The sequence below is a fragment of the Apodemus sylvaticus genome, chromosome 12, assembly GCF_947179515.1.
Source record: "Apodemus sylvaticus chromosome 12, mApoSyl1.1, whole genome shotgun sequence".
Lineage (NCBI taxonomy): Eukaryota > Metazoa > Chordata > Mammalia > Rodentia > Muridae > Apodemus > Apodemus sylvaticus.
In genome coordinates this window covers 70167943-70181202 of record NC_067483.1, presented here as the reverse complement: position 1 = coordinate 70181202, position 13260 = coordinate 70167943, and positions in this window count along the sequence as shown.

Sequence of the window (13260 nt, the reverse complement as noted above, 5' to 3'; positions counted from 1 at the left end):
TGCACTCACTGGACAACAGTCGGTGGGATGCTGTGCTGGTTTTCCTCTTATGTGTGAACTTCTATAGGGAAATACACTCACACGTGCACTCAGAAACACTCACAAAACACTCCCCCACAAACATATACCCACACTGACATACACTCACATACACACATATTCACATACATACTTACAATCACTCACATACACACATTCACACATACACACACTCTCACACATGCACTCAGACACTCACAAAACATTCACACACACACATACACCCGCACTTATATACACACTCACATACACACATATTTGCATACACACTCACATTCATGTATACACTCACATACATACATATCTACACATACACACGTTCTCATCCATACACTCAAAGACACACAACATTCACATACACACACATTAACAAATACCCACACTCACACTCTCCCATACACACAAACTCACATACTCACACATCCACACTCACACACACAATCAGATGCTACCTTCAGTTTAGATATAAGCACCATCTTTACACTCACAGCATGCTATTTTTATGCACAAACAGCCCACAGAACACACACAATGACATCATCATCATCATCATCATCATCCTCACTCCTCCTACTCCCTTATAAGGGATGAAACATTTAAGAGAATGAGCAAGTAGGTAAACTAATTTAAGAAATTGTGGGTGAAGTTTGAAGTTGTTTAGGGATGCAAGATATCCAAACTATTAGACCCTTGAACTGGAAAACTGATTCTTGTGTGAAAGTCATGGCACTTAACATTGATGCCAAATTCTTTACGGATACTGACAGCTGCATTTCCACACGAACATTCACATTCCCCTTGTCTTTAGAAAAGAAGTAAACTTTGTCTTGAAAAGTAAGTGAATTTAAGGAAAGTTTTTTAATGAAGTATATTTTCATAAGAGCATAATTGAAACAAACTATTGTCTCAGTATCTAAAGGAGTCTTGTAAAGTATGTAAATAATCACAATAAATACAGTCATCTCTCAGCGTCCATAGATCCTTGGAGATATCAAAATCTGTGCATGCTCAAGTCCCTCATGGAAAGTGACATAGTATTCACATATAACCTGTGCAATGCTCCCACATGTTCACAATCAACTTTTGATTCAATCATCAACTACTCAACCCAATATAAATGCTATGTAAGTCGGTGTTATATTGTACAGATTAAGGAATAATGGACAGAGATGACATTCGTACATGTTCAATTCAAATGCAATATTTCCTCCAATATTTTGACTACATGATGGCTGATGCCACAGATGCAGAACCTAAGGTTTGCTTGGCACTTTATACACTGCCATCTCAAAATATCTTCATACACATTCACTTGTTTAGTATCTGCTTCCCACACCAGAAACTTTGGGAATGTTCTTGTGGTTTATTTTTTCTGTTTTATACACTGTATCTAGAACATAATAAGGGTTACCAAAGGCCAGCTGGTTAAGGCTATCCACACCTGTCGTCTCAGCTTCCAGAGGATGAAGCAGAGTAACATTGTTCCAACTTAGCTCCTGATGCAGAGAAAGACATTTTTTAAAGCACCAACTAGCCACACAACTTTCTTTTTCTGCTTCCTCTAGAAGAGCATTACTGTTCACCACAAAGCTGCCTTCCCTGGCTCTCAGCCCCACAACCTTCTGGAGAAGAAACTGTAGTTCACTAATGAATTGCCTCAAAGGTAAAGGCTGCAGTTTGTTTATGTCATCAAGGTTGTTCCTTGGAGGCCTCACTGTACTTCCTGGAAGCAAATCCAAGACGTGTGCAAGAGGTGAGTTTAGGTTATCTGATGACTTCTGGAAATGTTATAAGTCATTTAATGTTGAATCCTGGAATCAATTTCAACTCTGACATAGACTGAGTTTGCAACAGGAGCATCCGCAGATGCACAGAAGTGCTGAGCTGAGCTTGTGCATCTCAAAAGGGAAGTCAGGCAGTAGCATCCTGAGATGCTCTGGAAAGAGAATTAGAGTGTTTTGACACCGGCATTTCATCCTGGCATGGTCTGCACAACGATTCGCAGAAGCAGGAGTGGTTCTGACACATGGTGATTAAGAGGACAATGGTTCTTATTTATCTAACCTGTCCATAAACACCAAACTTTCCTCCTGCCATTAGGGATTCCCCTGCCTACAGTCTTAGACTTCTGGGTGTCTCTATGATGAAACCAAAGTTATTCTTACCTGACCTCACTCAGATGCAGATGGCGGAAGTACTTTTCAGACTTACCTTGTTATAAAAATCCAGTAAATGTTTGATTTTAATTTCCATTTCCAACCAACTATCACAGGGAATCCTAGCTGGGCTGGAGAGATTACCTAGTGGTTAAGAACACACACAGCTTTTCCAGAGGACTTGAGTTCAATTCCCAGCACCTTCAAGTAGTTCAAAACTCCTTCTAACTCCGGCCCCAAAGGGACCCAACACCTATGGCCTTGGCAGGGACCAGTACTCACCTGCACAAACAGCCACACAGATACGCACACACATCCCTCTCAACATAGAATGGAGGTAACTAAACAGGAAAGGAGAGCTGTTTTTCTTTTTTTCTCATGAAAGTTTTGATTGGTGTTTGGTGGCATGTCCTCAATCTCTGCTTTTCAATCAAGTCTGTGTGCTCCACTAGCAATGTGGGATTTTTTTTTTTTTACAATACCAGCAAAACCTATGTCCCAGAAATTGAGTTCACCATTGCATGTATTCAAGCTAAGTACTGAATCTTCCTGAGCCCTCTTCAGGTCTGAGCCCCCTCAGAAAGGTGCTGCCCTCTCCCCTCAGCTAATTCTGAGAAATGCTGTTCCACACTCCACCCCCCAACTCCCTCCCCAGGTGTGTGCCTTAGCAATCTAACCTGTCCATAAACACCAAACTTTCCTCTTGCCATTAGGGTTCAAGATTTAAGCATCACACTGTTTTATAACACTTTTTAATAACCAAGACTTCAAAGCAATGCTAAACGGACAATTGTGTCATTTAAAGAAAGTAAAGATACATTAACTTTCCAGCAGGACAAAATAAGAACACAGTGGGTGGAGAGAGCAGCGTTTCCTGATGGGATCTGTGCTCCGAGAGAAACAATTACCATCCCTTGACATTTTGCCACATTTTGTGAAGCTGGAGAACAAAGTCAAGTACATAGTAACTATCTCAGCAGCTGGCACTGCAAAGGAACAAGCAGGACTTCGGTGGCAGTGACTACTTATGTGATAAGTGCCCCAGGCGGTGTTAGATAGCAACTGAAGGTTCTGTGTCCTGCAGCATCCACTGCAGATTACAGCGGATGCCCAGAAACCTGCTTAATTCCTAAATAGGTCACAGTAACACTTGTCAATAAAAACTTGATACTTTCAATAAATTTGCAAAAATTATGGCACTCCAATCCTATATATAAAGTTTTAAATCTGGAAGTGGTTCCAGGAACCTTAAATCCCAGTAGTCATGAGGAAGAGACTGAGGCAGGAGGATCTCTACAAATTTGGTGCCAGTCGGGGGCTACATAGGCAGGTCCTATCTCAAAAACAAAATTGTTTTAAGCGTTATTAGTTTGCTTTCAGGCAAATTTTTTCCACGCCATTCTATTTACTTAAAGGAAATTTGGCATTGTGGAGCCATTGAGGAGAAGCTAAAAACTAGCAAGTGATTTTCCTGTCACGGTTCCACCGTGGACTGTAAAGTCATGATGGATTTGCTCTTCTGTACAAGATGGAAGAGATTACATTTGAGGAAAGATTCCTGCTATTGATACGCTTTTTCCTGTTATTATAAAATATATATAACAATCACTAGGTATTAGCTAGCTTACCCCTTTGAGCAGATTTCTGCTGAACAATGAAGATGTACTGTCTTGTAGTGATGCTATATAAACAAATAGATGATTTCTTAATTCTTAATGACGATTCTATAAGAATTACAAAAAATATACTAGTGATTATTAAGCCTTTTATGATAGGACTGCAATTAAGTTCTGATATTAAACTGCAATTAGAACTCTGCCAGTCTTCAAGTGTCTTGAGTTAATTGCTCCTGAGCAAGAAAGGGCATTTATAACTTAGAGCACATTCCAAGAGGTTGTAAAGTGATTAATCAAAGATCATAAAAAGGGAACTAACAATTTATTGTAGGTGCAAGGACAGAAGACAGAAGATAAAATATCAACTGGGTTTATCTACACAAAACTTCAATGACAACTTAGTTACCATTGTTAACTCTCCATGAACCTATGAACTAGTGACAGATGATGAATGTTTAGTCTTAATGAATACATATGTAAACATTCTCTATTATAAACTTCTTATTCAATTTACGACTTGAATTTATGTTTAAACTTTTAGTGAACATGTGATCTATTCCCTTAGAAAAGATATGAGAAACTAAGAACAATGATATTGTATTATCACATCAGAGCAGAAGAGAACAAGACTGGAAGGAGAAAGGGAAATTGGAAGGGAATTTTGAAATTGAGAGAGCAATACACAGAATGCAGAGAGATGTGTAAATGATGATTTAAAACAGTGCTTCTCAACCTATGGGTCTTGACCCCTTTGGGGTTGTATATCAGATATCTTTTGTATCATATATTTACATTACAAGTCATAAAAGTAGCAAAATTACAGTTAAAAGCTAGCAATTAAATCATTTTATGGTTGGGGTCCCCACAACTTGAGGAACTGTACTACAGGGTTACAGTGTTAGGAAGGCTGAAGATCACTGATTTAAAACCTCAGGGTTACATGCCTGTAACTCCAACTACTCTGGGAGCTGATGCAAAAGGATTGTGAATTGAAGGCCGGCCTGGGTTACCTAGAAAAACTTGCCTAAGAAACAAAAAAGGATAAGTTCAACTGCTTGAGTGTTCATGCTGTCAGAAAAGCATATTGCCTCCAAACTGAAATATATTCTTTGTATATCAGATATCCTGTGTATCATATATCTACATTACAATTCATAACAGCAGCAAAATTACAGTTAGGGGGTAGCAATTAAATCATTTTATGGTTGGGGTCACCAAACTTTTAAAAAAACATGAAAAAGATCAGACATCAGCTCAACTATCTAAAGCACATATGTTGCTGACTGATTGGTTGATTGGTTTAGCTTCTATTTTTTGCATTGTGTTTTGAGGAAGGTCCTGTTTATGTAACCCAGGCTAGCTTCAACTGTTTGAGTTTTTGGCCTTATTCTCCTAAGTGCTTAGATTACAGCCCTATGATCCACACCAAGATAGCAAAAGTGTTTAATTCAGATTTTACACAATCTGAACAGAAAGTTCATTATAGTTCTGAGGAATATGACTGGAAGATTGCTGAGGCCATAGAGTCTAATTTTCTCATTTTCCAATAAGGAAATGGAAGGTAGGAAATGTGTGTTGGTGTAAGGACTGGAACTTACTGGCAGGGAGCTACCTAAGACATAATAAAGCTTGGGTTCTATTCCCAGCACCACAAAAATAAAAATAAAGAAATCTTAGAACTGTGACTTGTTTTTGTTCACCAGACCATGAGCTTCTTTAAATTTTCTTCCATCAGCAGCAATTGCAGAAGTGCCAAGCATACATTATTTAACAAATGGGTGATGGATTTATACTGTAAACAAAGAATGGAGAGGATATTACTGCTTATATGTTAGATGCATGTCTAGAACAAGACACCATGCAGTGAAGGTTTGTGCCTGCTAAATATTATTCATTAAAGTTGTAAGTAACTCAATGTGGTAGAACTTGGAGGTGAGTCTTGGAGAGGCAGTTAAGGAGCCTGTAGGAGTCTTGTGTGTGTACCAGGGCCCCATGTAAAGGACCTTGTTCTCTCTCCCATTCGCTTCAGACACCTGGAAGAATGCTATCATCAGGAACTAAACTGGATTCTGTTTTAAAGTTTACCTCATGTATATGAAAGATTTACATGTACGTGTACCACATATGTGCCTGTTGGATTCCTCTGGAACTGGCCTTATAGATGGCAGAGAGCCAGAGTGTGGGTACTGGAAACCAAACAAACCCAGGTCCTCTCCAAGAGCAAGTGCTCCTAACCACTGAGCCACGTCTACAGCCCCTAGCTAGCCTTATACTCCCCACCCTCTGAAACTGTGAGAAATACTGGTCTGTTATTTACATTTCTGTCTTCGTTACAGTTTTATTGCTGTGAAGAGACACCATGATCATGGCAACTCTCACGAAAAATATTTAATGGGCAGGCTTACAGTTCAGAGGTTTAGTCCATTAATTATCATGGCAGGAAACATGGCCGTGTGCCTGGAGACGTGGTGCTGGAAAAGGAGCTGAGAGGGCTACATGTCGATGCTCAGGCAGCAGAAGGAGACTGGGTGCCACACTGGGTGTAGCTTCAGCATAGACACACTCAAATCCTGCCTCCATAGTGACACACTTCCTCTAACAAGGCCACACCTCCTTCTAGTGCTACTTCCTATGAGCCAAGCATCCAAACCCATGAATCTATGTGAGCCATTCCTATTCAGACCACCACAACTATCCAGACTGTGATATGCTGTTATGGCTGGCCAAGTTGTGGAAAGAAAAATTTCTAAAAGAAGGTTAAAAAAAAAAAAAAGTAAGTTGGGAAGTCACAAAAAAAATGCATTTAAATTATAGTATAAAATTTTTCTTTAATTCATGAAATGAAAAAATATAATAAACTTATGATCATTCGCAGGCCCACTTGGAACAATTACCAACATTCCACCATCTTATTTCTTGTGTTTCCTTAATTAATTTTTTTATTTTTATTTGTTTAGTGGAATTGAGTTTTTAGATTTATTTTGTCTTTAATTATGTATGTTTGTGTGTTGGGGAGACATTCACATGAATGTGTGTGTCTGGGGGAGGTATATGCTTTTAGTGTGGGTGTCTGGAGGAGGTGTATGCTTGTAAATGTGGATGTCTGGGAGAGGTATATTCATGTAAATGTGGATGTCTGGGAGAGGTATATTCATGTAAATGTGGATGTCTGGGAGAGGTATATTCATGTAAATGTGGGTGTCTGGGAGAGGTATATTGATATGAATGTGGGTGTCTGGGAGAGGTATATGCACATGAATGTGGATGTCTGGAGAAAACGGAAGAGAGCATCAAATCACCTGAGCTGGAGTCACAGGTAGATGTAAGTTACCCAATGGGTCATTGTTGGGAACCAAGAGAGTCTTCTGCAAAAGCAGGAACTGTTCTTGACAGCTAAGCCACCATTTGGGCCAAATGGGATATTTTTATAGCAAAATCAAGACACTAGCATTTTACCTACAAATGTTTCTATAATTATCTCTGAGACATGAAGTTTTTTTTTTTTTCAAAAAACACTCCTACATACACTTTGTCATACTTCATAAAATTAAGGGCAAATCTTTACATATGCCAATGTCTAGATCTAGAGAAATATAAAATAAGTATACATTAATGCATCAAGTTTCCAAATTACAGTCTTTCAGAAAAGGTAAGAATTCTGAAAAACAAAAGACAAAAAGGAGAGAATTTCAAAACTAAAATTTTCAACCTCCTTTTTTCTTCTGTTGTTCTGCAAATATAAATCTGGGTACTCAAAGTCCAGAGAATAAAAATAGGTTGTGATTCAAAACCATTAATCATGTCCTGATATTTTTAGTTATTTGTCTCTTCCTGATATTTTAACTCAGCATAGGCTCATTATATTTCATCATTTTTTTTTCCTGGGGAAAAGTGTTTTTGTATCAATCATGGAAAATTGTAACCAAAAAGAAAAAAATATTAATCTAAATCTGAAGCTGAATGAGTTGTCAGAGACACAGCCACTTCCTTTGCTGGAGTGATTATTTCATCGTTGAAATTGCTATGTCAACTGTCTGTCCTAAAAGCCACCTGAGGTGGTGAATGCCTCTAATCCCAGCACTTACAAGGTACAGGATTGAGGATTGAATGTTATCCTCTGGTACATAATAAGTTTGAGCCCAGTTTTAGTGAAATGAGATTATGCCTGAAAACAACAACAAAAATCTGTCCCACATCAACTATGATTTAAGCATCTTCCATAGAGTTTGTATAAAATCCTGTCCAGAAAAAACACAAAAAACAAAAACTAAAATTAAAAACCTCACAACACCTAGAAATGTAAAAAATAAATACACTTGTCGATTAGATTTAATGTTAAAACTAGATTTTTCAACAGAAAAAAATAAGTTTTCAGTTATGCAAAATGCAATGAATATTCATTGTTCCACATTCTGGAACTGAAGGAAACATTCTTATATATTTTTTTGTCTGCTATTGTTCATTTCCTGCTGGTACAAATGTGTACATTTGTGTTCAGAATTTGTTAGTCCACTTAACCATCACTGTGACAGAGTATCTGAAAGCAGTACGACATAAGGAAAGAAAATCTCATTGGCTCACAGTTCGAGTGAGTTCAGTGAGCAAACCACTCTTGGTTTTACAGTAAGACAGCGTGTTATGTTCAGAGCCCACTTCAGAGAAGATGCTTACCTCTTGGTAACTAGAAAGAAAAAGGAAGAAGTGGAGAAAAAGAAGAGAAGGAGAAGGAGGAGAAAGAGCCACCCCCATAATCTAAATGTTTCTTTTAAGAGCAAATCCCCAGTAACCTAACCCCTTTCTACTAGGTCCTGCCTCTTAAAGATTCTGTTACCTGCCAATACCAACCACCGCCTACCTGTGGATTTAACTAACGCCTGTGCCTCTAGGAGACAAATCCAGTTTATGGCAGGATTCATGCTGCATTTATGTTTTTATGAGTGGAATCATCTTGTATCGTCCACCACAGCTGTTCTTTCAAGGAAGCCAGAGAACTGTTTACAAGAAAGATGAAGCCTAAGGATTTTCTTTAGAGAGAGGTACTTATCAATACGCCATTGTACCAATGAAGTGTTGATTTTCTAGCCAGATAGCCTATTTGGCACATTTCTCTAAACCATCTATTTCATCTTTTCTTGCCAGAACCTCACTAGACCTAAGCAAGCTTTATGCCATCATGTATGCTTCTAATGACAAACCAGTATACATACAAACACACTTTATCAGCCCATGTATTTTTCTATTGGGACAATTTTACTGCCATCAACAGTAGCATGAATAAAAATACCACTTGACCCTCCCTTTAGATAGCATTTTTCAGGAGGATGATACGAGCAAATACATTCATGTCTGTCATCATCAGAAGTTTTTTGATGTGTTTCTCTCTATGGAGTCCTGACAAATGCCGCTCAACTTATGCAATGTGAGGCGGACCAATACATACGTGTTTTTAGCAAAGCATCTTTTGTCATGTGTCCTTTCATGTGTTTGTCTTAGCAGAACATTCTTTCTCCTATGTCTGCTTCAGCAAAATACTCCTTCATGAGTCTGCTTTAGTCATTCGCCTGAGTCCACTTCAGGAAAACACTCCTTCACATGTTTGCCCCAGCAAAACACCATTCAACGTAAGTGACTCTCCAAAGAACCCTTTAAGTTTCCACGCAGTAATCCTATATAAATGTTTGACGAATGAGTGCATAAATGTGTCAAAACTGCAAACAAACAACTCAATAAACTCTGACCACACCCAAGACCTGGCCCAGATGGAAGTTCACTCAACTTCATCTATGTAGCCCCACTCCAGTGTCTCCCTAAACAAGATTTCTCTGCTCAGAAATGGTGGGTTTTGCTTTATGTATTCCTTGGCTTATAAAGGAAGGAGACTGCAATCATAAACCCTGGCCCCAAAGAAATGCCTACTTATAATTCAACATAATCCTACAAGTATTGCATAAGAAGCCACTGGCTAAGTAGGCTACCACACATTGAGTCCTTGTGGAAGGAATGGACACCAAGAACAACATGGATAACAAGAGGAGTAAATGGAAACATAAACTTCATCAGTCAGGAATCACTCCCTAGTATTAACCAAAGACCTACACATCATCATCTGCCAGCTAACCTCTTCCCCTTTAACCAATCAAGCAGTGTCTTTCTTTCACTTGTTCCAACAAACTTTATGAAGGATTTCCCGCTGTGCCTCCTCTGAGGCTCGCTGAACCACTGTGGTTAGGTGTTGCTTGGCTCACAAATCACTGAACAATCAATTAAGCTTGTTAAAAACGTAATGTGCCTGTTTGGTTTTTTAAACAAGTGTAAGTAAGGAAAAGTACATCTACTCTATGACTCATCTACCCCACTTCTCTGTGCATATCAAAATCAAATGAAATCAAACCAAAGAGATCCCATGTATATTGAAGCATGTTCACAACTGCTAAGACATGGAGCCAATCTTGCTGCCCATCAAGGGGCAAGCAGATAAAGAATATGATGCACAGGAACATGTAATGCATGTTCTCTCTTGTGTGTGCAAGCTAAAAAAGTATTGCCCCAGATGTAGGATACTGATTACTGAAAGTTGGTACACAGATATGCCTGACATGGGGTCACGCTCCTATGATTCCAAGATACGCAGAAGGTAAAGAAGGTTTCTGAGTTCTAGAAGTCTCCTTCCTTAAAAGAAGAAGAAATAAAAGAAGGAGGTAAGATAATGATTACACTGAGTAGAAAGACCAGGTCTGGGTATTGTGCAACACAGACACATTGATTAGAGTTCAAAACAACCTGCTGTGTATTTGATGAGGAGCCACAAGAGAACAAGGTGCCAAACAAGAAACTGATGAGGGGAGAGAAACACTAATTACTAGATCTGAGCGGGAAATGCTCAATTGTGTTGAAATTGTACAGAGAGCCCAGTTAAAGTGTAAATCAATACACATTAATAAAAAAAATTATGTAAGCCAAGTATGGTGATACACACCTGTGATCCCACAGACCCAGAAGGCTAAGACAGGAGAATTCTAAGTTTAAGTCTAGCATGGGCAACTTAACAAGATCCTCTCTCAGAATGATTCAAAGGGCTGGGATATAGTTCAGTGAAAGAATGTATGAGGTCAAGGGAAGGAAGAAAGAGAAGAGAGAAGGGAAAAGAAAATAATGAAATCATTTTTCTTTAGACATGATCTCATGTAGCCTATGCTGGCCTCAAACTCAATCTATAGGAGCACATGCTACATAGCATATTCCCAGTCAATATCCACTCCAGAAGTATATGATATCCATGAGCTATGTCCTCAGTCCCGAGAAAGATGCAAGCCTCTTGTGATCTCATAGAGTGATCTTCATAGAGTGTGAGTGCCAAGGTTATGTCTTAAGTTTTAATTACTGTGCCGAGGAGACCCTTGGAACAAAAATGATTCTGTCCTATAAGCTCCTTGTCCAAGGACAGACATTTCTGGAAATCCTGGAGGCTGTTGTTTATGAGAGATAACAAGCCATATGTCTTCACTTCCCTAAACAAGTTCGTTTGACCAAACTCCATTGGATGTGCTTGATCACATGTCGGTGGGAGGTGCATATGTAAGAAACATGTCAGCATGTATACTTGTCCCTCAGTGGACCTCAAGGGAAATTCATGGAATTGTGGGTTTTGCCTTTTTAAGCCCCTGCAAACTGCCATTTTCCTGAGAACCCTGGTACAGCCCTGACCTGAGTACATCCACCTGACCAGTATTTAACCAAAGCTTTCTTCGAATTTGGTTTTAAATTGTGGTAGTGGTCTCATTCTGGACCAGAGGGATTACCAAGAGCTTCCAGTTTTATTGGGAAGGCAAAATAACCAAAATGAAAAAAAAAAAAAAAAAAAGCAAGGTCATACATAGGAGCCTGGAAACAGGACCTTACCTTGGTCTGTTAAAGAGAACATTATCCCGACACTTGTTAAAGACCATGACTTATTAAAGCAGACTTAATTGAGACCTGTCATGATGATGACACTAAGGGACCACAGCAATGAGGTCTTGGGACATGAGGGAGAAAGAAGACTCCACTGAATCCAACGAAGGAAAACAGAGATTCTAGAACAAGAGGAGAGTGAATAGGAAAGTTACTGATAAAAACAAACAAACAAACAAACAAACAAAAAACCCTTGCAGATAAGGGGTTTCTAGCTTACCATCTAGGTAGGTTTGCTATGCAGCTGATGGCAAGCCAAGACGATAACATGCAGATACTAAGGGATGGGGCTAGGCTGGGTTAATGGAATTCTAGCTAGAATTTATTTTGCAAAGACAGTGAAGAAAGCCCAAGACTGAGCCTATTCAAGCAGAGGACTCAAGGAAAACTGAGTAAAGATTCTGTAAAAGGGGCCACTTGACAACCGGTAAGGATTCAAAAGGAAGCCTGTTAAGTCTGCTCAAACCTTGGGACAATTGGCTGAGGTGCCTCTTTAATATAACAAAGCAGACCTGGCCACCAAGTTCTCCCAGCATCCCTCATTCTCTACCTGGTGCAGAGTATGGCTGGGGTGTCCTTCTCTCTACCCCTCAACCCTGCAGTCCAGGGGCTGTGTTTCCCTTGCCCCCAGAGGTTCTTCCCTATGCAGTCCATCCATTTTACTTACTCACCCCTCTTTTAGCTTTTGACTTCTTGTCTGCCACACCCCATTCCCTCTTTTCTATCTCCCTCGACTCCCCACATGTCTCAGGGTCATGTCCACTCTGGACTTTCCCAGAGGTCCCTGCTTCTGATTATATCTCACTTTATCTTAGTAAACTTTCTCCTCCACATAACCCAGGAGCACTCAAGTCCTTTCTTCTTATTTCTTTTATAAAATCCATAGACAAATCCCCAAAGCAGCAAGTTTACTTCCCACCTATGTGGTTTGGGGGAAGTAATTGTTTACCATCTGCAAATTGAGGGTGATGACCTCAGTTATAGCTTTTGTTAGGATTAAGAGACACAGTACACAAACCTGATTTTTTTAAAAAAAAAAAAAAAGAGGCATTCGATAAACTAATAAATATTTAAGTATACAAAGAAACTCTGTCTCAGACAACTTAATTAATTAAATAAATATGAATATAAAATATTAAATTAAAGACTATTCCTGAAGAAAAGTTATAAGCATGGAAAACCAGGATTTGAGGAGATGGAATAGAACCGGAGAGACAGGGCAAAGGGCCTGTGGCCCAGGAGGAAAGATACTTCTTAAGTTATTTTGGTTTTGCATAATTTAGTTCTAAGATCCAGTCTATTGCTAAATAGAAAGCCTTGCCAGAGGACTTTGTAAAGGTGGGCAAGGAACCAAACTAAGCTTTGAGAAAACTTCTTTTCTTCATTCAAAGGTAACTGAAGCAGTCGAAGGAATTTAAGAAAGGAAGAAACCGTTTAGTCTTTAATTTTAAGACTTTCTCCAAATGAGAAAGGAGGTACAATTTCCATTTTCACTCTCT